Here is a 26649-nt window from a genome sequence, read left to right on the forward strand (position 1 = left end):
TATTTCTATTTGAACCTGTAAGTGAAGAACAAGGAGGGAAAAGGGTGCTTTATGTACCTGAATACTATGCCTGGTATATTTGAAGGGGACTCCATAGACAAGGTATATATTATGTACTTTCAGTAGCATATGCCACTTTACCAAATGGAATACTGCCAACAAAAAGGAAATACTAATGCCTCTGAATGTGGCTAGGAGATTAAACAGTAAATGCTACTATTAAACTCTGCAGAAACCAGATCATAAGAGCTTTACAGACTAAGCCAGTACTAACAGAATGTAACCCACTTTGGTGCAAGAAGCTTAAATCTAAAGCTAAACATGGGAAAACAGCCTCGATCTCACGCTTCCTTGGAGCCCTCGAGCTTGCAAGCAAGAGTAAGCCAATATATACACCTTAAAAAGAGCAGCATGGCTTGTTCCCCAATGCATATTCCCCAGTTCAAACAATATCTTCCCTCAGGTAGTTCAGTAGGCAGCAATCAAGGCAGTCCAGTTTAATTGACTTTGTGACTCTTGCACAAACACTAATGTAGATTCAGGGCTAACTAAAAAGCAGCGAGCTCAGACTGCAGTCTTTTCCACAGGACATTTTAATACATTCATAGCTGGCTGCTTGTTTTCACTCTGTCATAGGAATGCACCACATATGAAACTTGTATTCCCTTGGCAAATCTGATTTAAACTGGCAAAAGAATTCAGCATTTATTACAGACAACAGATATGTGTGCTTGCAGACACAGAGAATAGGAAACTAGGCTGAAAAAGAACAAATCACAAGCTGCAGTAAAAGTGTAGCTTTAATGTAAGTTGGAAAATTCTCTTTGGCTGCTGTTATTCATGATGAAGTGAGTTTTAGGGCTTTTTTTCTGATTCTTTAATGCAACTATGAAAACAATTCCCCGAAGAATTGGTTTGTTTTTTTCTTCTTGTTGATCATTTTCTGATACCACCTTTTCTTCCTCCTCAACTGAACAAAAGCTGTAACTGCTCTTATCAGCCATAAAAGCCTCATCTTGTAACCTCTGCAAATCTCTATCTGATTGCAATTGATCAACACAACTTTTCATTATCTTCCCCTTTGATCTCTGCTAAATAGATTACAAGTAACACTATGTGCTTTAACACCTATTTTCTCCACTCTGTTCTTCCTCTGTAATGGTATACCAGCACTGCCTGCTTTATGCAGAAATTCCTATTGAATGTATATTATGACTTTTTTTCAGAGATTTTATTTCCTACTTGTTTGTGCTCCACCACTCTTGGTAACCCAGGTTTTAGTAATTAAATCTACTTTACAGCTGGCATTTTAAAAGCAATACCACTGGCACTGTCTGCAGAGCAAATTTATGTGGAAACAGGTTATTTTCATTACAATGTCTTGTCTCAGGTTTGACCAGAGCTCCTGCCAATGTTTTCCCAAAACACTCTCACAGCTCATACAACACTGGGTGATAGACAGTAGATCTCCAGGGTTATACGGACTTTTGCAACCAGTAAGTAACAAGTACACTTCACCAGGTTTTAGATGTTTTCATAGCAGAGATTGCTATTACGTGCACTACTTCTGGCTATGGGGAATAGACCTCAGCCACAATTAAATACATTTGAGTCTTTTCTTTTTTTTTTTTTCCCTCTGCATAACCAAATTGCTGTTTTTTCTAGGGCTTTTTAGCACATTGCCATGGATGAGAGGTGTTGTTTCTGGCGTAAGTCCTACATAAGTCATACCCAACACTTCCATTTTGTGGCCATCTGGCCCAAGGAAATAACTTTTAGTTTTCCATGCTTTCATTACAGCACCTTGACGCTACACATAGAACCCTGTTAGTTGCCTTTCTAGCAAACTTTTTGTTATTATTACTTGAATTCCTGCAGCAAGCAGTCATTCTCAAAGTTACCTTAAGTTTCATGTGCTAGTAAAGCTTAATTTGGTCTTTGGTTTTTTTCTGCCTCAAAAGTGCATGAAGTAGCTTACCTGTAATGAAGCTTTTCCTTGTCTCCCAAGTCTTCCTTAGCTGTCACAGGAAGATCATTGGGAAAAGATACTGCAGGGACAGAACTGCACTGTCCTTTTGGTTTTTTAGAGAGATGCAAGCAGAACAGTACAAGTTCACTGGACTGTTTTTTTCTAATGGCTGACAGCAAATGTGCCACTTCCAATGCTAAAATCAAGGCCAAAGTCTTAAGCCTGGCTGCTGCCAAAATCCTCATTTATGGTTCCAACATTTTAGCTGTGATTTATGACCAGTACTGAAGTGAGTATTCCTGAGTGCATATTCATGAAATGTAGTTATACCCTCTTCTTCCAAGTTCCCCAAGTAATGCCTAAAGCTTCTGGTTCTGTATGAGTTTATTTTCCACCAGCTTTTTACAATGTTCTGAAAACAAATGCTAGGGAAATTTCACTGCCATCTTCACAATAGAAGCTATCAGCATTTATCCCCTCTTTTTCTTCCTCGGTTATTCTCTGAAACTCAGAAAGTTTACCTGGTTTCTGTCTTTCAGAGCTGAGTAGGAAGGTCGGGTGAGTTCACTGTCAGGAGCCTCTCTGTCTCCAGTTCATGCTACCTACTGGCAGGCATGGGACAAGTTCAGTTCAGGAAACTCCATCTCCTTGCCTATTTTCTGATGCAATTTTTCATTTGGGAACTAAATATACATCCATTTCTGGCTAGAACTTTATCATGATTTAATGCTATTCTCAAGTTAAAACACTTCTAATTGCTCTAGGGAATACACCCAAATGAAGTAAACATTACTGAATCATTCCCTGATTTTGCAGTTCATTCACCTGAAATTCAGACGCCCGGCTTCTTGCTGCACTGCTGCATACATGACAGGGACTCAGCTTCAAGTTCACCATTTCTCTGCCAAGTCCAGTTTTTTCTTTTCTTCCTGAAATACCCACTTGACATGTTCAATCTTCAGTTTAAACTAATAGACTCAGCTTATGCCCACCACAGAGTGGAGGGGGGGACCATTGCTTTTCAGTTATCAACTGAGAGGTGTTTACATGTTGCAGTTGTTACGGAAACCACTCTGCATGCTATCTTGTTTGCTGTTAGAAAAAAAGCATTATTTTCTTCTTATCTTAATAATTTCTTTTTACATATATATATATATGTATTTATTTTTTTGCCTACATCCTGAAAACTAGACGTAGGTGGTCTCATACCTACTTCCATTTTCAGTATTTGGTGTTTGGTATCCTTAAAGAAGTCCATAAGCAGAATTTACAGTAGAAGAGTTTATTACATCTATAAAAAAAAAACAGCCAGTAGAGTCCATTGACTCAAATTTACTCCCCTGCTGGAAAATAAGTACCCAGCCTCTTCACTATGCTCCTCATTTTATAACCCTTAAGGGAATATATACTCTTTGTCTTCTTTTTTGTGGGTAGACAATTGTCCCATAACAGTCTGTTATATTGCACTGATAAGAAACACATCCAGCTATCTACACCATTAAATGGTGTCCAGTAAGTCTTTTTTGAAGTAAGACATGGTTTTATTCATCTCCAAAGAGGCATTTCAGTCACTGCCTGTTTCTGCCAATACCTGATCTTTACTGGGTCTGCAGCTTACTTGTAGAGGCTGTTTCTTCACATTACACTTCCCTATCCCCTCGCATTAACCTACATGCAATGCAATATAGCACCTTCATTTTCCGTCGCACACAATTCTGTTTAGTATTACAAATCCTTCCTCCTCACTCCCGCTACCACCCTCACAGGCACCCACACCTCCCTCTCCAGGCGCTCCACCTGCAGCACCCCAGCCAACAGGGATCACCCTTCTTCGCGCTTTTCTTGCCCTGATGCTTCTAAATGCAGCTGAACTCCTCCTGAAGACACGTCTCAGACCAGTTGACGACTGGAATCCGCGTGTTGTCCAGACCTCAGCCACTGTGCCCTTCCCCTGGGGCCCTTTTGCCACATCTGGCCAGTTTCTTCCCAAGTGTCGGCACATTTTTCTTTGGGAATTCAAATGACATGACTGTCACTTCCACTCAGAAAAGTAACAATTCCTTCTGATAGCGTCCAACAGCTTCTCTCTAGCTGTATCACACCCTCAAAAGGTGAACTTTAACATCAGAAAAGTTTTCAGAAAAACAAGTAACAGAATATTTTGAAGGCTGCCAAAACACCAGACAGAAATATTTCCTGGTTGCTTTCTGATATGTCTCATTTTATTTGCATAAAGTATTAATAGATGTTTATTTGTTTTAAAAGAAATTCACACGTACATGTTTTTTCTTAGTGGTTAATTACATCTTTCTGCGCTACCTCATGGAGGAAGTCTTTAAATCATTGGAAATTGCTTATTTCAAACTACAAAGCCAGAAATTCACCCTTTATGTACCTGTATCTTCTATAAAATTTATGCAGAAGTATTGTTACAGTCTCTAAATATAAACTGAAAAGCATCCTATTTTTCATTAAATTGTCACTTTCCAAATTTACAGCTATTTAACTTGTGGGGGTTTTCTTTTTAAATTTATTCCTCATGATAAGTTTTATCTTTTTGCAGCTTTACCAGACACAGCAAAAAAATAGCAACAATCCTTAAAGAAGGATTGACAGAACAATCTTGTGTTTGTACAGAGTCCTAAGCAATAACTTCCACCATCTCTAACTGAAAAGCAGCACTGCAAAAATCCAGATTATAACTGAAACTAAAATCCTGGTCCTTGCAATATGCTTCCCCAGAACTCCTTAAATTGTAAGGAGGAAACAGACAACTTCTTAAAATGTTAATTGTTATCTCTGTTTTTTCTCAGTCTAGCAGTGGACAGACACTGTGATTTATGAAGACTTTCTGATAAAGTCATTTTATGACTTCTGTCACACAGATTTCAAGGTAGTCTGGCTCTGGAATTATTTTCATGGACTTCTCTTATCTGCTGTTCAAAATAATAATAATAATAATAATAATAATAATAATAATAAAAGCTTTTCTATTTCTTTGGAGTGAAACATCTTTTATCTTCTGAAAATAGCTGAAACATCCAACAGGAAGGGGAGGAAAATATATGACATGTTGAGCTGAGTGAAACTAAAACAATTGGAAAGTAATTTACACTAAATTATTGGTTATATTGAACTTCTGTTTCTTTCATCTTCAGAAAAAAAGCATCAAAGTGCTTCCTATCTTTCCAAGGTACCTCTGGCTTTGCATATTTCATTATCATGCAATCGTTCCATTCATTTGAGCTGCCTCCTTTTCCTCCCCAGAACCCCAGGGAGGATTTATGTTTGGGGAGCTGTAAAGCATAATAGAACCGTATCAGTCCCTTACATATGGTACGCAAAGGAAGGGCTTACTAGCAGGGAGCAGGTTGTGCTCCATCGCGCCTGCTTGTCGCCGTGCCGCTGTGATTAGGTGACGGCTGTGGCCCAGCTGTGGAGCACAGCTGTATGCAGGGATGCCAGGTTCCCAGGGGTCCCTGCACCCAAAAGTCCCGCTGTGTTTCCTTTCACCAGGTAGCAAAAGCACCTGCTGCCAGTAGCTTTCTAATTCTGGATCCGTTCTGCCTCGGAGATGAGTGAAGTTTAATATCTGCTCTTGAACGTTCGATGACCTACTGAAAATGAGCTGGTGTTTTTCATTCTTTGGGTGTGAGATGCATAATTGCTATTAATTGCTCACCTTTGCAGAGATGGCAGGACCTCAGCAGGCATGCAGGTGTCTGCTGCTATATCCTTAAGGGTTGTTCCCTTCGCCTTAGATCTGAAATACACCAAGATTGCTAGGAAAAACCCTTCTGCTGTCCTTGAAGTGCTTCTCCTAAGGTCAAACACCATACTTGCCTCAAAGCTACAGATTTGAGTGTTGCTTCTGCCTTTAAAGGAATTGAGTATTGGTCAAGGTTTCTAAAAAGACAGTGATACATTTCATAGGAGGGATTGTAGATCAGTTTTTATTTTCCATTATAATTACCAAGCAGTAACCTAACTGAAGAGTCTCAATTAGCAAATGAAGTTATTTTGAATCTCAGGGAATAATGCACAGACTTGCTAACCAAGTGACTCCTATTCCTGCCCTGGTGGGCTCCAGAGATTATTTTTAGGGGAAAATTTGTTGCCAGAGTGGATGTATACAGTTTTGTGCATGGTTTAGAAGAATTATTGTCTCCCATGTGGAAGTCCCAATAGACAAGCTGTGTCCACCTGCTCTGAACAAAGACAGATGACACAATTCAGCTCTAAAGACATCAGCAGGGCAGAGGATCGATGTAAGGATTTTCATGGCGTAAAGCACGGTACGTACGCCTGTAAAGAGACATAATTCTGCAGAAGTAAATATGTAGTTAGTATTGTAGCTGGCAATCAACTATCACCTGTTTTAGATTATAAGCTATGGCCCTCTGATTTATAATATGTAATTTAAATTTATTCCAGCAAAACAACTTTTAATTGAGTAACAGGCAGGAAGAAATCATAGTTTCATCAATGAAACCATCTTCCTCTTTCAAGTCAGGTAATAAAATATTAAGCCAACATGACCTCCACATACTTTGAACCATCCATGCACACACTCTTGATGATTACTCCTGTCAGTACTCTCTACTTTCTCATTTTTCATTTGTATTGCTAGTTTATATCCTTCCTGTAACCACTTTGCCATTCTATTTTTTTATTACATGGCGTATGACTGGCCACTCTTGCAGATACTCTTAGAAACTAGTCATAGCCCTAGAAAGGAGAATACCTGGCAGACATAGGAGAATTGCCACATTCACCTCAATCCCTCTTAGGAAATTAAATTATTTTAAGGAGTAGCAAATGCTGAAAACCCTGAGATCATGACGGTTAGGACTACTTTCAGTTGGAAGATTAATTCTATGTTAAGCATTGCACAGTTGTTGAGCTAAAAGACTAAAAAGATCAGCCTGTTTCAGTATTGTCCTCCTTCTTAAAAGTCTTCCTTTTTCCGACAAATCTATACTCGTCCTCAGTATTTGAAGATACCATAGTTAAAAGTGCTCCGTCACAGATAAGTGAGTGGGGACAGGCATTACCAAACCGATTTTACAAATGAATAGCCTCAAAAATGAAGTGTCTAAAATTCACTGCAAAGTTCTCATAATAACCAATTTAATGTCATACTGTCATGGTTTAACCCCAGCCAGCAACTAAGCACCATGCAGCTGCTTGCTCACTCCCCCCTGCCTCAGTGGGATGGGGGAGAGAATTGGAAAAAAAAAAGTAAAACTCATGAGTTGAGATAAAGACAGTTTAATTGGACAGAAAGGAAGAAAATAATAATGATGATACTGATAATAATAATAATTTGACAATAATAATAATAATAGTAAAAGAATTAGAATATACAAACCAAGTGATGCACAATGCAATTGCTCACTACTTGTCAACTAAAGTCCAGTTAGTTCCCAAGCAGCCATCCTCCCCCCCTGGCCAACTCCTCCCATTTTATATACTGGGCATGACATCACCTGGTCTGGAATACCCCTTTGGCCAGTTGGGGTCAGCTGTCCTGGCTGTGTCCCCTCCCAACTCCTTGTGCCCCTCCAGCCTTCTTGCTGGCTGGGCACGAGAAGCTGAAAAATCCTTGACTTAGTATAAACACTACTTAGCAACAACTGAAAACATCAGTGTGTTATCAACATTCTTCTCATACTAAATCTAAAACACAACACTATACCAGCTACTGGGAAGAAAATTAACTCTATCCCAGCTGAAACCAGGACTCATACGCACTGAACCATGTTGCTTCTTTGAGACACTAGTGAGTTAGAGTGCCTAAGGTGCTCCTGTAATCACACAATCACATGTTTTTGTATGAAATGTTTTGTTTGATAATTATACAAAGGATGATGAGCCTGTTGGGAAATCCATTTGGATGTTTCTGTCAACTTTGTGTCATTGAAAGTTCATATAGTATTATGGGCATTTTAAGCAACTGTGAAGTTACATGTTTTTCTTTTAGAGAATACAGTGCAAGTTGATATTTTTTCCATTTTAATACTTACATATCAAAGTAATTTTCTTTTCTCACCAATGATAATTTTTAAAGGTATATTTTGAGAAACTAACAAGCACTTATCATAGCCAGTTTCAAGACTAAAAACAGTCGTGAATTATGCTTTCAAGAATGGAAAAAAACATCATTTACAAAGATGAAGATAACTTGCAGAAACGCAGGGCACTTCTGTCTCTGTTTATTATCCATCTTAGGTAATTTTCCTGTGCAAGTACCTAAAGACTAGGAATGGTAATGGAGAGAAAACAAAGACAGTGAGAGGAGTAATGGGAGGGACAGGGGGAGAAAGAAGCAGCTTAATTAATAAGGAGAAGACTCAAGCTACAGGATTCCATGATCAGTGATTTGATATAATGTAGAAAGTCAAGTATCAGAGTGTTCATACAGGTTAGTTCTTCTCAAGAGGATAACTTCTTCATGACAGGAGTTCCCATCTCCAGGTTAACTCACAGGAAGACAGAGGAGGTTGTTTCCCCCATCATATATGTAGGTAAGAGGCCCCTAAAACATTAGTATTATTATCAGTAGTAACATTTTCATTATAATTTAATCAGAATTGGGCAAAAGCGGGCAATACATCAGACGTTGATAGAATCTCCCCTGGTGAAACAAGACAGTATGGAAATGCATGCTTGAAAAATACATAAGCAAACTTTCCTCATTGTTTAAAGTGACAGACATGTATTTTATCTTAATCTAAGTTTTGCTGGAAGATGAAAGTTGTGCAGAACATAGACTCTCTGGAGATGGAGCTCTCTAGGAAGTTTGCTTTGCTTTTCATGACAGCTGACTGATACCTGCAGAGTTAACCGCATTTTAATGCAATTTATAGAGCCGTGCATATCACATAAAGTTCAAAAATTAATTAAGAAAACATCTAAAATACAAATTAGAGAAATAATTAATTTATTAACTGATGTATTGTTGCTTGAAATTACCAAAAAAAAAAAAAAAGTGTCATGAGACCCTGCATGTTCCTGCTTTCAAAGACAAATTGACATTCTTTTCCTCCCCCACTTTTTCTTTCTTTTTTAAATGAAGCAAGTTACTTGTGAAAGTGTTCTGGTTGATGGAACTCTGCCAGCCTATTTTATTATAACACATTTTTATTCGCAAAGAAAGAAAAGGTTACAGCACATGTCATATCTTTATTATACTTGACAAGCTGTAAAGCATGTATCCTAAAAGGAAACAGAAAGTGATATATCAGACTGTCTTCCATTATCCACAAGAGCCAAGATGCTGTATGGCAAGAGTGCTGTGTGGACACTGACATTCCATGGTGATTGGTTCTTTTTTGCATTTACTTCCCAGGATAAAGAATGTTAAATACACACTTCCACAGGAAAACTTGGGAGACTGATGTAAGTGGTCTCCTCATCAGTGGAAAAAGCTATCATCACACTGCTGGTGGACTTGCTTACCCAACTTGAACTGGAGAGGAACTCCATAAAAATAAGCAAATCCTTGTTACTCTGACCAAAGCCTTTACACACGTCATGTGGCTGCACACAATTTTGTCAAAAATTGTGAGGAAAAAAAAACTAAATCCCTTTCCCAAAATATGTAAATGGAAAAATGTTTTCAGTTTTAAAAGAATTTCTGATTAATAATGTACATGTGTTTATGCAACAGTATAACAAAGACCTAATTTGATTTGGATCTCTGAATACTAAAGTAATATTAGTACTTCCTGTATACTAAACTCAGGAAATGTTACTTTTATCTACCTGTAAAATTTTTTTCACTTACAGAGCAGCGTAAGCCTACTTTTTTTCACTTTGATGGTAACCGGCAGGAGAGAGTTTAATTCAGATACTGCAGGGTAAATGTAACCTCCATGTATATTCACCCTACACCATGCAAAGATAAAGTCATGCAGGTACCAAGTAAACTTATAAATAAAAAATTACCAATGTGTAAATTGTTCAGGACACTGGGGTCTGATATTCTAACTGGGTTCCTTTTATCTTCAGAAGGGTGTTTATTGGGTGTCAAAATTTTACGTCCACACACAGCCACAAAACACAATGAATAATTGTATATTACAATATTTTAATACTGGATCAGGAGAAATTAGTAAAAACTATGAGGTGAAAAAAAGTTATTTGATCTGAATTTGGGGAAAACAAATGATTTTTAAAAAGAAAAAAATTAACAGCAAATATAAGCAAGTATGCTGTGTAGTTTTAGGATTGACATGCCCAGAAAAAAAAAGGAAAGAAAGACTGGACTTTTGCAATATTTCATCTGTGCAGTAGAACATTTTATTAGCTGAGGTTTATGGCCCTGTTTGCAATAATGAGCAGGAACAGCACAGTGTCCAGATTAGCAGGCATCAGTGCTACCATAAATCATTTTAAAACAAGACAGTTCTTCAAAGAAACACTAAACTTGTCAGTGGGCCACCTTTTAAATTACATTTTGTATTAATTTTAATGCCACAGGAAGAGCTTTTAGAAGCAGGTATTTCTGCATGAAGAATCATATTTAAACTAATACATTCGGAATAGAATTTGGAGACAAAATCTATAGCCCTGTTATGTGAACAAACCAGACTGTAATCATCTCTTTTGTACTAGAAGGAAATAGAAAAGAATTAGACAATTTTGTCATTTGTTTTGTTTGTCTTGGCAACAGGGCACCCTGGCATATCACCAGGAAGAAAGATTCATAAATGTGCAAGATTTTAAATAAATATGTTGCGTATAGATTGAAAGCACTGCAGAAAGTTTCAGGAAACGTCTGCCTCAATACATTTATCATTATGTGAACCTGTTATTGTAGGACCCTGAAAAAGCAGGACACTTATTTTAATCATGGTTATTTGTACAGTTCCATTGATTTCATTGTAAATTATTATTAAGAGACAATAAAAAGTGGTAGAATGAAGTCTCAAAAAGCCAGGGTCCACAAACCTAATGCAAATCACACATTAAGATGTGATACATGATGACAGGAGACAGGCCCTAGAACTATAAAAATGCTGAAGGAAATAACAGAGTTTTCTTCCTGCCCTTTTGGATTTACTGAAAGGCCATTCAAAGAAATTTTGTGAGAAAGATCAAAATAGAATTAGTTACTTAATGATTCCTTCTCCCTGCAAAATACAAAGGACAAAATTCATAAACATACTTAAAATGTCTTACTTTGCGAGAACTGGTTCATTTTGGAAGCTAGGATTATTCCTTAGGAACTTTTTACATGGAATCAGCTTCAAGAAATAAAAGAGAAAGAGAAATTTGTGCCTTTGAGTCATTCATTTGGTCAGCGTTAAATTTCTGGTTTTTTCAATGTGCTATGAGGTCTTCAAACACTTTTGCATGTTGCATCTATATCATCTGAGGGACTGGACCTGTCAAACCTATTCAATCACATAGCTGTTGAATGGACCTCGGGCACTGTTGTTCATGGCTCTTGGATATTTATTTGCATGTGAAAGGACAAACTTGGCCCCTGCATATGCAAGATCCTGCACACTATAATTTATAGATGCACTTCATAACATTTACATTTCAAAACAGAAACCAGTATTGAGCAAATATATGACCTCAAGTACCAGTAGCTTCATCATCTACCTGCTGGTTTCCACCCCTTTTTTTTTAGCCTGATGAATGTAACTATATATAGTTAAGTTCACATTTTCAAAGGTCTCTTACTCCTGTTTCTATTTATGGACTGAGAGGAGGTTTGATGGACTTTAAGACCTTTTCATGTGACGAACCAAGCTGTGCTCCTGTAGAATGTCAACTCCTTCGACCAGCAGAGAAGCAAAGGGAAGGCTGATTAGATGGAAATTGCCTCTTTTCAGGTAGTGGGAATCCATTTTAAAACTTCTTACCTGACTAGCCGATTTTGACCGATGCTCATGTCCTCCAGTAGGAATGTCACCGTATCTATACCCATGGATTGTGATTTGTTTCTCCACCTACTTTGTTTTCTGCTGCTTTAATCCACTGGGCATACATGAGTATACCCTACAATAAGTCCCCAGCAGATGTCAACTGACTGTAGCCAACTGAGTTGCAATGAGTTAAACCTGTTGATCCTTCACCTTTGCTTACCCACTTAGCTGCATAGATTCCAAAAAGCCTGACAGCCACAAATCCAGAAGCTAAGTACACAGATTTTATTCTAATGGCTGTGAAAAGGAAGACCTTTCAGTAATGCCACTGTAAGGTAAGATAATTTTATACCAGCTTTGTGCTGACACAAACGACTACCTGTAGTGCTTGAGGGGAGAGACCTGGCAAGTGTCTCACCTCTCCCTTTATTCTAGTTGGGGATGGAAGCTGTGACTATTTTTCCAATTTGATATAGAGTGCACTGAACCTGCCATAATAAAAATATTTAGATTACTGATAACCTGAGAGGTTGGGATGCCTTCCCTCAGCAATAGATATGATTAACCTTCACACACAAGTGTCACTCATTTGTGGTAATATTTTGGCAAATGTGCATGGTAACCACAGGGCTAATGTATTGTAATTGTCCTTAATCATTTGTTGATCTTGAAAATCTTCGTTACTGCATTGCTTCACCTAGATCTCTGATGTTTTCTGCTGGCACATCTTGGTTCAGGTGTTTGAAGGGTTAGTGGCTGAAGAAGTTTGTGTTCTGCCAAAGCTGCATGGGATGGTTGCCTGGTAACGATACCTGTGGCATAAAAAGTATTGCATCAGGCATATGCCTGTTCCTACCTCTCTTTAAGAGACAGCAAAGAATTATAGATATATTTTATTTAAGGAACCTAGAAGATCTAGAAGACCTGTTACCTGAGAGACAAAGCTGAAAAGGAAATTCTGTGAAACCGATATATCATTGGAGTCTGCCTTCTGTAAACCACTGCAGAATTAAATTAACTTCAATTTTAACACTCTAGATAGCTGCCATGGGAAAAAAAAACCACTTTCAGCTGCTTGCTGGGAGTCCCACCCCAGCAAGGCAGCCAAGTACTTTGGAGAGCAGTTAGGCATAAGGTCCTCCACATTTTGGCCCCAGGGGGCCTTCCAATGTGTTTAAACATCAACCAGCTAGACCACATGTTGCTGCCTGCAGCTGTAACTCACCGGGCACTACACCAGTCTCCTCTCTCAAGGGGAGACACACCAGCACACAGAGCTGGGTGACAGGTTCTGCACAACTCCCATTGCCCCCATGACCCATGCAGTTACCTGTGGCAAGACAAAATTACTGCCTCTTATCGACAGTACCCAAAGCCACAAACTGACCAAAGCAATATCAGTGGACCAGATAAGACCTTTACTAAGTCTCTGTCAAGGCTGGATGGGACCTCTATTATTGACTCCTCATCTTCTCAGCTGTTCCACCATTTTACTAGTAGGTTTATTCCTATGTCTATCCACCTGTTGGGGGGGTGGATGGTGGTGGTGGGGTACATTCTTTAGTAACTAATAAAGGCTAAACAATGAATAAGTGACAGAAATGTTCTGATAGACAGAAAGTATATTTTGCCTGCCCACTTAATGGCATCATAGGCTATTACCATGGCTGTCAAACTGCAGTCTGGAAAACAGTGAGCATCTGTGAAGGGTCTGAGGGTCCTTGTTAAAGAAAGACCTTTACAGCATCCCCAGTTCCACTTAGTTTAAGGATGGGCACAGGTCTGCTGGTCCCAAGGGTTAAACATTACTTGAGCTTGGAAAAAAATGTACAGTACTACAGAACCACAGAATGGCTGAGGTGGGAAGGGACCTCTGGAAATTGTCTCATCCAACCCCATCACTCAGAGCAGGGTCAGCTAGAGCACGTTGCCCAGCACTTTGCCTGGTCCTTATCTCAGAGGAACTCTAGTCCACTGCTTTAACTCTTTTCACATACCTCTTGAGTCCTTAGAAGCTCACTCTGGCTGACACCACAAAGCCAGATGTGGCAAGGTTGAAAGGAAGAGATAGGGTCTTCTAGCTAAATTTCCTATTTATTACAGTCAGAGATGTTTGCCTATTCATTGTGGCATCAAGTCCAATAACCTCTGGTTAATTACAGCAAATCTTTTAGGCTGACATTTTAATCTTGACTTTAAAACTCCAAGTGACAGAGAAGCCAGAACATATCCTAGACAAATTATTCTAATGATTAATTATCACTTCCATTTAAAAAAAAAAAGTGGAGTATCTGAATTTTTCCAGGAATGGATCTTGATATGCATATCTGTTAGATCAAAAAGACTTCTATTGTCAGGATTTTTCCCCCAGATAAATATTTATGGACTATGATATTCATGTTTTTATATGCTCTTGGATAAGATACATCCAGTAGCAGTCATATCATAGTAGTCTATGCAATTTTAATAATTATTGAATCACTATTTTGCTGTGCTACTACTTAAGAAGATGCGATATGATCCATCAGAGTGCATTCTATAAAGAACTGAAAGGAAAGTCAGCAGTGTTGATTAGCTACTGTGAAGTGGGGAAAAAAAAAATATCTAGCTTGCTTGCAGTGAAGTTTATCCTCAAATCTCCTGTGGCCAGAGTTCACATTTTCTACATTTTGTTGTCATTAAATAGAATCTTAACCTTGGGCATAAAATGATTTCAAATAAACAGCTGCTAAACACTAGAGAGGTAGAAGGTTGTGTAATGCTTGTATGCTCAACTCTGGGAAAGTTGTTTTATTTTTTTATTGCTAACCCAGTTTTATCCAGCCTCACTCAAATTTTGTAATTGCACAACCTGAAGGGTAAAATGTGTGCATGTGTCGGGATAACTATATTCTGTCCAGTGAAATGACCCATACAAGCAGAGCCCAGAATCCATCATACCCTAGCACCTGTCACTCCCCTCTTTCCTGATTCCCTCCCCATGCCAAAATACTTCAGTCACATCAACAGAATCCTGAAAAAGAAAGACCCTGGAAATATGTTAGTTATGACAGCAGACTTCCAGACACAGTCTGCTCTTTCCTTCTGAATGAGCTAACCATGGTTCTACCAGTCCCAAATGCAGACTGCAGATTTATGGCACTAGTATTATCTTTGCTTTTAGAGAGCTGGAGGCTTTATACATCAACAATAGTAATTTATTCCTTCTGGAAACAACAGCAGGTGTAGAACATTGGCTAGCTGAATTCTTCAGAAATTTGTAACTTCTGAATAATGATGAAATTATGATAATATCTCAAATTGCTTTCTTATTTGAATACAAGACCTACACCCTTCTAGCTAAGAACAGATGCCTAAAGTCTTCACAGAGTTCCTCCCTAAACATCCACAAGCTAATAAGTATCCCACAAGTTATCCAAAACTGGGAAACTCAGTATCAGACAGTGAGTGTATCTGTCAGTGGTCGTCCTGTCATCCTCTCTCCATGCCTGAATACTAAGCGGTAATAGCTGTGCTGTGTGTCTCTGGATCACACTGCTGCAGCCAGTTCTTGTGAGAGAAAGCTTCAGCACCTCCCACTGCTTGCTGCTGGAGATGGTTACTGGGCTGGAGAGGATGCTCTGAGGCACAAGGCTAGCATCCACCTTCTCATGAAGGCCCCTTAAAAACAGGTTTCTGAATAAATAAGGCTAGTAATGTTCCAAAACTCACTGAAGGTACTAAAATTTCACCTGTTGGCCTCAGTGTTTATCATTTTTAAGAAAATTAATTTAGCTTCCTCTAGGGCAGTCTCCATCTGATGAGCTGCATCGGTAGGCTGCCCAAGGCCATAGCCTGCCTCTCTCTCCGCCAGCTGCATCAGCCACATGCAGTATCACAGGTAGGCAAACACCTTTGGGAAATCAACACCAGCTAATTACTATTTACATTTTCAATTACAGGTGAGTAGGAGTAAATTTCTCTACCTCTCTTTGCAAATCCTTAGATTATAATTAAGATATCAGCACTGTTTTTGAGGGCTTCCCTCTCCAGTCTCTATACTGAGCCTACTAGTAGTTTACCATTAACATTTCTCAGCTGATCACACGTTACTCTCACAGCTGTGCTCTCTGTGCATGTGGTGGAGGTGGTTTAAACAAAAACCACAGGAGAGGAACACTGTAACCGGCCTGGAATAATACACAGTTGCCTGGAAGATCTGAGGCACTTGGCATTGCCTGAGCTGCAAAAGGAGACATAAATGCTACCATAGCTAAGGTCTTCTTTGAGGCAGAATAGAAGAACGCACCAGGAAAATGTCTATAAAAGATGGCTTCCCAAGAGACCCAGTTGCAGACGTTAATTCAAGCCAGAGATGGAGGTTGCATGCACTGTTTACTTTCTCCCCGTTTTTTCACACACACATCGACTAAGCAGTTTTCCTGGCCTCAAACCCATTTCCAATTATCGTTATTTGGGCTCATCCCTAATGAACTTTTTCATTTTTATTGACTATGGTTCTTACTAGCCTGGTGGTACAATATCTGAGAGAAGAGGGAGACGTGATTCCTCCATCAGGAGAGCCGGTAGAGAAGACAGAGTTGGCCGTTTCAAAGGAAAAAGTATAGCTGGGGTTCTCCTTGCCACTGACCCTCTACTTTTCCCTCCAGTCTTCCTGATTATCCAGAGACAACTTCCAGGCATGTGCTTCCCTGACACTGAGAAACTGTCACTTGTAAAGTGTGTCTCTGCTTTATATATACAGGTATACCCTATATTGCTGACTAGTAGCAGAAATGTGTAAGAATAGGCAGAGGTGAATGTCCCTGTTTAGATCTTCTTCAGCAAGGAAAGCAGAGGGTTTCCTTGGAGTAGTTAGAAGAAAAGAAGCAGCAAACTAACGGGAGAAGTAATTCACTAGTAATTAGGAGAAGGATCCAGAAGTGTTCAATCTCTATGTGTGCATAAAAAATGAGACATAAAGAAGATGCTCCAACTTCCTAATTCTCATGAGATATTCAACTGAAAAATTCATCAATTCATTATTTGTTTGCTCTACATGAATACAAAAATCCTGCTTTTCCTTTATTTTTACAGAACATAAACAACAGAAACCATGTCATGACTTGTCTGGAATCATCCTCAAGATGAACTGTGTAGACAACAGTACTGTGTGCTGTACTAAAATATGTGGGGGGTTTTCTACTTCAGAATATTTCAGCAAATATCCATGTATAAGATCTAAAGCCAGCTCCCAGTCCATAACTCTGTCCTTCTTCATGGTGAGTTCAGGAGAGTTTTATTTAAGAATTTCCAAGCTCTGTCAGAACTGCAATGTCAGAAACTTTATGCTAACAGTAGTCATTTGTCAGCACCATAAGTTTACATCTTTGGTGATGCTGTATCAGTAACACTCAAGGAGAAACTTCTAAAGGACTGATGTTGATGCTGGAAGTTATGTCAATTTTTTATCACTTCTTGGCAGCTGAATTCATATCTTACATAAGTTAAGATTTTTGATTTCTGAATCCTGGTTAAAAAAACAACCAGAAATTAGAGTTGTTTCTTGTTTAGATGTTTACTTTTACTCAGACAAATAGATAGGTATATATGTTTGTATATAAAGTTTATTTAAATGAATATATGCATATATAAAATATACTATATTTTTAATCTGCATATATAAACATTTTAATCAACATTTTGGATATATATTAACTATCACTCGCTTTTTTGTGTGTTTCTTCAGTATTTTGTCTTACAATATTCATAAAAGAATATGACCTTGCTTCAGTGATAGAGGTCTTGATTTAGCAGGGCTAACGCTAGTCTGGGCACTACTGACAACCAAAAGCAGATGGGTCCATACTGTTCACTGAGGCAGTGGCCCAGGACTACCACGGATCAAGATTGTTACAGAATCACCCCAGCACAGGCAGTGTTTTGTAGCTGTACCTGCATCAGCTGGCTGGTGGGGAGGAGTTTCTGGCTTCGAATTTTCTTGGTGTGTCCTATATGAAAACAAGTGGCCCACAAACCCACACTTGACTCATATAATCACTTTCCCTTTCTATAAGAAATAGTAGAAGAAGATATTAGTATTAACTAAGACTGTGGTTTTCCTTGTTTCAGTTTTAGTTGGGTAAACAAGCAAAGATGATAAACTGCATTGTCAATAGGAGGAATTTTCCATCCAGCAAACCAGTACAGCAAAGTCCAGCAAAGTTCTCCCAACAGAGGCCTTGCCCTAGACAGCTAAGATCTAGGTGAAATACTGTGAAAACTGGCTGGCTTTTTCACAGGTTGTTTACAGGGTAATACGAATGAGATTCCTTTTTCCTTCTTTCATCCTCCCATTTGTGTTACTTCTTTTTAAGGCCAAGCTGTCAGGCAAATGAGTTCTTAAACTTACTGTCTTGTTTTTCTCCCCCCCCCCCCTTTTGTTTTAATATTTGGAGTTTACAGTATTTCCAGGTATAAAACAGGAGAAGTGAGCAATCCCAGTGGCTACTTTGCTAGATACTGTGCAGACACTTGAAAGAGACAGCCCCTAACTCAGGCTATCTATGAAAGATGGATAAAAGGGTAGGTAGAAAAGAAATCGTTTCCTCCCCCAAGCTGTGTCTGTGTGTGTGTGCGTGTGTGTGTGAGTGTTTCTTGAGGTGTAGACAGCTTAGAAACTGTAATGGTTTTCCTAAGTCTACGCAGGAAACATATTACAGAACCATGGACTGATTCAAGATCCACTGTCCCACTCAGATTTTAATCACAAACCACTCCTTCCCTTCTCAGTATCTTTCTTTTGAAAAAGATCTTTAGTGATCAGAACACAGGCACAGCCACCCAGGCACATTTCTCCTCCTCATGACAGACAAATGTTGTTAAAATATATACATATGGAATTTAAATTTGCTTTTGCTCAAAGATGAATATGACAAGGGATTGGGTTAGGCTTCTTTTCTCCAAAATTGCTTCAGGCTAAACCCCAGGATTGAGATACCACAGAGAGCTGTGAGATAACAACAAAGAACAAATTCTGGAAAGCAAGCTATTAAAGCCAGAAGATTGTTCTGTTTTCCTGTTGGTCTTTATCTGCATTTATTAGTGTATTTTTTAGAGATTAACTTCAAGGATCAGATTGTCCAGCAAATTCAGATTCCTTTGGGGCTTTGCAACAACTCTCCCAGACTGACAAAAAGATTTCAGTGCAAAGCAAGGTAACTTTTCCCACATCTGATTTCTTTGCCTAGTTTATTTTGTGGTTTTGGTTTTTTTGGGTTTTTTCCCATCCTAATCTGTTTATTTCAAGAACATTCTTAAGGATGTAAGGCTTGTCCTCAGTAGTTTTGAGGTCTGTTTAACCCAATAGTCTCTCTTTTCAACAGCAGACACCTCACCAGAGGGGCAAGAAACCCACTAATCTGTTCTTCTTTATTTATGCTAGAATTTAATTAAAACCTGTAACATAAAAGTTTACATCCTTGTTAAAACTTTCTTTCCCCCTGTAGCTTGCGAGTGTTTTGAATCCCCCTTTAACTTTTGATTCTTGGTTATAAATATCAACATCAGAAGTAAGAATTTCCTGTCAGTTTTCATTCTCTCCTGCTTTCCATTTTTCATATTTATTGCTTTTTGTTTCCATATAAACCAGTCTAGACATATTTGTCCTGATCAGAAATGTATGTTCCACCTGAACACTAGTTATTTAAACAAGGTTTTCACAGCAACATTACAAATTTTCTTTCATCTGTGGAGAAATTCATTTGTTATCATAATCCCAGAGTTCAAAGCAGGCAGGAACAACCTACTCCACCCCATAAGACAGCAACAAGGATACACCATAAAAAAACTACTCCTCTCTGATGTTCAGCGTATCAAGGTTGCCACCCTTCAGATCCCATTCAGTAAAATTGGAAAAAATACTGAGTTTTGAAGAATAAAAAGTGATGAGCCCTAAGCATTACTTTAAATGTCCTAAAATGCAGGTTTACACTTTAAATACTAAATGGAGCCTTATAAGGAAAGGGAAAGGGAAAGGGAAAAAGCACCAGCATTCTGCTCTCTAACTGGGAAAACCATGCAGCATACATGCTTTACTACATGCTTTAGTGTATCAATTCCCCTGCTCAACCTCTGGAAACAGTAGTCAGTGGTGTGCCAGAAGGAGGCTAGTAGGCAATCGTGCATCAATGGGGTCCATGTTAGTTGCCATTAGCCAGTCACCCTCTAACAGTTTTTAAGCTGACTTAGGCAATGAGGAAAGGAAGGATAGCATTAAATTATTTATTATTTTCCCTTCCCAGCAACCAAAACCAGCATCCCACTGTAGCTGTAGCTGAAAACGATGGAACACAAAGATTGAAATAGTCAGCTTACCTATAAAGTTAGAAAACACGTTTTCTTTCTCTGATAAAGGGAGATGAAACTAATGATAATACAAACATTTTTACCTAGAGAAAAACAAAGTAAGTTAGGAGCAGCAGTTCTCTGGATGAATATTCTAAATTCATAAAATTGCTCTTTAGCTTTCTAAACAATAAATTGCCAAAGAGCAATTTTTAAGAAGCTCTACAGGAAGAAATTGGCATAATTATTCCTTCTTAAACAAATAGCACAGGCACTCCAGCCTTTATTTAGTTATGGAGGCTTTAAGCAATGTACTTTTCTACATTCATTAAACAGAACCTGAAGATCATGCATCTTCTGCCCAGAAGCAATCAGAATCATAATAACTGCACTGTATCTCTGAAAGCTAATCACACAGATACCCATCAGTTAAACAGAAGTTCAGTAGTTAGAGATTTCAGTTACCTTTCATTAAGATGCAAGTAAGGTACAATTTCTTTTTAGTTTACTGCATTCATTTAAAGTGATTTTTAAAGATTTTTTTTCTAAAACGAAGAAGTCCATTCATGAACACCATGAAAATTGATAGATATAAATTCCCCAGTGACACAGATCCTGGCTAACAACCAAAGGTTTATATTCATTTAGAAAACTGGTTTCTACGTAAAATCGTGGAGCTGACTAGATGAAATAAACAGAAATCAGCGTACAAGACTTGCTATTACTGAATGAATTCTTGATTGTTACACTCCCTTTAAAAAGTGTTTATTTATTCTTTTCATATCACTTACATGAAGTAATTCATATTTCATATTACTTATATTGAACTACGGATGTCATCTATCTGGAGTTCTGTAAGGCCCTTGACAGGGTCCCCCACAACACCCTTCTCTCTAAATTGAAGAGATATGGGTTTGATGAATTGATTGTTCAGTGGATGAGGAATTGGTTAGATGGTTGCATCCAGAGGGTTGTGGTCAACGGCTCAATGTCCACATGGGGATCAGTGATGAGTGGTGTCCCTCAGGGGTCTGTACTGGGACCAGTACTGTTTAATATCTTCATCAATGACATAGTGGGATCGAGTGCACCCTCAGCAAGTTGGCAGATGACACCAAGCTGAGTGGTGTGGTTGACGCACCTGAGGTATGGGATGCCATCCAGAGGGACCTGGACAAGCTTGAGAAGTGGCCCATGTGAACATCATGAAGTTCAAGGCCAAGTGCAAGCTCCTGCACCTGGGTCAAGGCAACCCCTGTATCAATACAGGCTGGAGAATGAAGGGATTGAGGGTAGCCCTGCCAAGGACTTGGGGTTACTGATGGATGAAAAACTGGACACCAGCCAAAAATGTGCAATCACAGCCCAGAAGGCCAACCATATCCTGAGCTGCATCAAAAGAAGAGTGGCCAGCACGTTGAGGGAGGTGATTCTGCCCATTTACTCTGCTCTGGTGAGACCCCACCTGGAGTACTGCGTCCAGCTCTGGGGTCCTCAGTACAGGAAAGACATGAACCTGTTGGAGTGAGTCCAGAGGAGAGACACAAAAATGGTCAGAGGGATGGAACACCTCTCCTATGAAGAAAGGCTGAGACAGTTGGGGTTGATCAGCCTGGAGAAGAGAAGGCTCTGGGGAGATCTTATTGCAGCCCTTCAGTACTTAAAGGGGGCTTATAAGAAAGAAGGGGACAAGCTTTTTAGTAGGACCTGCTGCAAGAGGACAAGGGGTAATGGTTTTAAACTAAAAGAGGTAGATTCAGACTAGATCTAAGGAAGAAATTGTTTACAATGAGGTGGGTCAAACACTGGAACAGATTGCCCAGAGAGGTGGTAGTTGCCCCATCCCTGGAAACATTCAAGGCCAGGTTGGATGGGGCTCTGAGCAACCTGATCTAGTTGAAGATGTCCCTGCTCATTGCATGGGACAATGCATAAGATAAACTTTAAAGGTCCCTTCCAACCCAAACTTTTCTGTGATTCTATACGTACATGAATTAAATAAAATGCATACCCTTCTGTTAGCATAAATAGCACATTATAACAGCTCTGGTACATAACTGCTTCCTTAATACATATGTGTGTGCTCCAGACATTTAAGTTTACCATTCCATAGGCCACCACATTCCTCCTTTGCCTGTAACCCAGCTCAGGTGGAAATTCAATGTATTTAACCTCATTTCCAAAATCTTGACTGAATTAATAGTAAATCACATCAGGGATTCTCTCTAATCTCTCCACCTGCATGAGCATAAAGGGTATGCCTGATAGCATCTGTGTGTCATTTGCAAGGGCTGAGGTAACAAAGCTTTTGTCAAGCATTTAAATAATGGGAGAATAACACATAAGGATTCTCACATAACACACACCTTTGAAACACTTGGCTTAAACTAGCATTTTCCCAAGTGATTATACCAAAGACTTCATTGCAAAGGAATAAATTCCTATTCTTTCTTTCCCACTCTCATTTCTCTCTCTCTTGAGAATATATAATGCTGAAATGGCATAATTTCCCCTAGAAATGTAAGAATCCACGAATGGGTGGACATACCTCCATTGACATATGTAAGAGGCCGAGGATACGAATAAATGAGTCCTTAATACTAATTCCCTTCTCTAGTTACTTTAGGTAGGAGAGTCATAGCAATTTCTAAAAAAAAAAAATAATTCAATTATGGGTTAAAAGGAAGTATATTTGAAGTTATTAGAAATCATGAACATCTGTCAGTCATAAAAATGGATCTATGATGTTCCAGTTCTATCTTTAAAAATGTTATTTACAACACTATTCTGCATACCAGCAATTAGTAATTTGTATGTATCTTTAGCTAGTCTCACCTTTTGATCCAAGAGACCATTAATTAGCGCAATTCTTTCCATTACCATTTCAAATGGTTTTGTACAAGAAAAGGGACAGTTGAATTTTTTTTAACACAGCCAGCACTCAAAATTGTGATATTAATTATATCCAGAAATGAAATGTACATCAATACCGCCTGAAAGATCTTCCTTCAGTACAGCCTTTTGGTCTGTGAACACTTTGAATGATTCTAGCTTCATGTCCTCCTCAACTGATTCATAGGCACTTTGTGGGTTTTTAGAAAGTTCTAGCTTCAGCTCTTTCTTGGCAAAACTTTGCTCTTAAGGATGCACAGCTAATATAGGAGTAGATCTGTTCTTTATCTAAATCAGCAAAGCTCCAATAGCTCAGTAGGGAGTATATTGATTTATGAGAGTTGGGCACAGCCTGTAGTCCATGAAATTGTCCTCTTTGTATGATCTAAAGACAAATCAGAGTTAATGTGCAGTAGATATATCTGAAAGCTAAATTTGTACCATTATCCTGACATCCATCACCACTTACTATGCCCTGTCCACCTTAGCATTGTTTCCAGATTCCATTAAGTCCAGCAAAATTTGTAATTAATGATTGATTCCATTTGTTTTCTGGCACTGTATCTGTAGGGTTGCTGTCAAAGAAGTGTTGCTGGATTATACTTCTACTTATTTATTTACTTGTTTCAGTCTCAGTGGTTTAATAAGCCTCCATCACCTCCAGAAAACTGATGAAAAGACAGTAGGAAAAATGTGTCCTTTGAGGGACACAGCTTCTGGTATTTTGTAGCCCTGCCTGCTTGTAATGCTCTGGAACCTGTGCATGTGCACACTCATGGAAAGAGCAGAACATCTGAGCATAAAATTGTGGCAAATTTAGAGCCCTTTTTTTCCCAATTTAATTCAATTTTTGCATTTCTTAAAAGCACAGTGGTATTTAAACAAGTTTAGAAATTAAGGGTGGCTGCTTTCCCTACCCGTACACAGGATGCACTTAGCGAGAGAACATTCCAGTTCCCCATAGATGCTAGGGAAGGTAATATTTGCCTTTAGATAACATGTGAGACTAGAAGCAGTAATTTATATTCTGCGCTCTCTCAGATTCAGTTATCCAGAGAGGCTAAGTCAGCATTTCCACTACTCAATGCCCAAGGCCAGATCTTCAGCACCTCTAAAGGGATGTTTCTTTGCCTCTATTTCTGATATATCTGTCTCTAAAATCTTAAACCTTGGCTTCCCACAACTGTGTAGCTGGAAGCTTTCTTTCCCAGGATGTCTAAAGTGTAACTATAAGCTGAGATCATTCATGCATTCTGCAAAACATGTCCTCGATAGCATTTGTAGGAAAGGTCTTAAGAAGAATTTCAGCATATTCTTTAAGCAATCGCTTAATTTAATTAACATGCCCATTGTGAAATTACATTTTCACTCTGAATATTTCTATAAATGTACATGTTTTAAGGAATTTAGATATTGGCTAATTTTATATAGAAGCTGAGAGTAACACATTATTTCTATTGCAAACACAATGAGTTGACAAAGCACAGTCTAAATAGCAGTATTATAGAATTCATATGAACTTTATATTTGATAAAATCCTAACATACATATCTATAGTATCATTCATACATGAGTTTGACATGTTCACAACTAAAGAACAAGCTAGTGAAAAATGACTGTAAATTTAAAAACATAAATGATAATTGAGATGTATCTGCAACCAACATACTAATCACAAATGTTCTCTCTCCTTTTCTCAAAGAACTGTCTCTGCATATCATCCATAAAACAAATGGTAGCTGAATATTTTGTTTCATTTAAGAGAAGGCAATAAACACACACAGGGTCACTGTGAGAATATGTAGGTTGATGCAATGTCCCAATCCACTGGTGAAGCTATGGAAAGAACAGGCAGCTTAGTCTGGTACAAACCCCTGAGGCATCCACATCCTCCGGAAGGAGCTGCAGCTAGTGAACATGAAAGCAACTTGCCTCAGCAAATGGAAAGTATTTTCAAAGCGTGTTAGGGAGTTAAGTGCTCTAGAGATTCCCTCATCTTTTCTCTGTAATAGAATGGAGTATTACTCCCACTTTTCCCTCTCCATCTTTGTAGTGGCTTTTAGGAATAGCATTAGGACAGCCACTACAAAAGATATCAAATAAGTGAAGTGGAGGTGCGCAGGTGTTGTTCTACAAGAGACCTTATTCTATGCTCATGACCTTGACCTCTCCATATCATGAAAATGTGTGTATATAAAATGCTAAATTCTTAGCCTATTTTATGGGAGGAAAATTCTGCAATGGAGAAATAAGAGAAAACATCATTAGTTCAAACTCATAATTTCCATTCCTCTCCAAGAAAATTACCTGTCAGGGGAGTAATAAGGCCCTTCATTGTGCCTCTAGCAGCATAAAGTGTTGCCAGGAATTTAAGGGGGAAAGCTGAACAAGCTGACCTTACTTAAACTTCAGTCTGCCTAAATTCTGAAAAGCACTTACATCTATAAAATGGCATTCAGTGGATAAAAGGGGAGAAGATTGGAGGAATGAGATTTTCCTGTCTTTCCCGCTAAAATGCCAATTATTGCTCAGATTGCGCATTATTTGCCAAGCCTGGTGAGTCATAACCTTGAATATCCAAATGCTCACCACATGGTTGCAAAGACTTGCTTTGTAACAGACTACGTAAGGGAATCTAGCCAAAACCCAGACTTAATTTAGATTCTACCATTGATTTGATTTAAAACTTTCCTCCACTGGTCCTAGCAGAGCTGCACACAAGCAAATCCCTAAATAACGAGTCACACACTGAACACTGAACACAAATCAATGGTCCAACTCAACAGTTTTCAGACCAATCCACCTCCAGAATGGTATCACTCTTCAGTTATGCCAAGCAAATCTACCATCAAATTCCTGAATGTTGTGCTTTGATCTTTTTGTTTAGAAATTCAATATGATGTTTCTGTGCTTGTCATGGAGAAATCAGGAATGAAGAGGAAAATGCTGACAGCTCTGACTTCACTTGTAACTGTTGTGTTGTCTGTGAAGTCATCCTATTCAGCATGTTAGTGCAGGTGTGTATGCACTCTGCCATATTGATAACAGAAGGGGAGAAAATAGTGATCTCCTAAAAGCCAGGAGTTAAACCTTTTAGACTTACATGACCTTCATACATTGAATCAAATTGACTGAGCCTTAGTTCATTCATGGCCTTAAAGATTCAACAGGAAATCTTCACAGGGAAAAAAAAAACCAAAACCAAACCATCACTTTCTTACTAATAACCAGTCATAGTGGAAAGAGATATTGGGACTGCCATTCATACCTAATCAGGACATGCTTTAAGTTTTTATAATTTCCTTGGCTACTATATGATTCTCATTTTTATGGAGTTACTTAATGGAATAGTTCTTACTGTGATTAAGCCTATTTATTATTAATGATGTGATTGTTTCTTTTGTCCTCTCTCTTGTTCAAATGGCTCTAAATTCTGATCATGGAAGACAGAGTTGGTCAAATTCTGATCTCAGTAAGACTGTCATAAGCTGAAATATTTAACTACATTGAGTGAAAGGAATCATTCCGGATTTATAAAGGCACAAAATAAAAATCTGGCCAAGTATATCAAAGGTAACCAAA

The sequence above is a fragment of the Buteo buteo genome, chromosome 19 (genome assembly GCF_964188355.1).
Source record: "Buteo buteo chromosome 19, bButBut1.hap1.1, whole genome shotgun sequence".
NCBI classification, from domain to species: domain Eukaryota; kingdom Metazoa; phylum Chordata; class Aves; order Accipitriformes; family Accipitridae; genus Buteo; species Buteo buteo.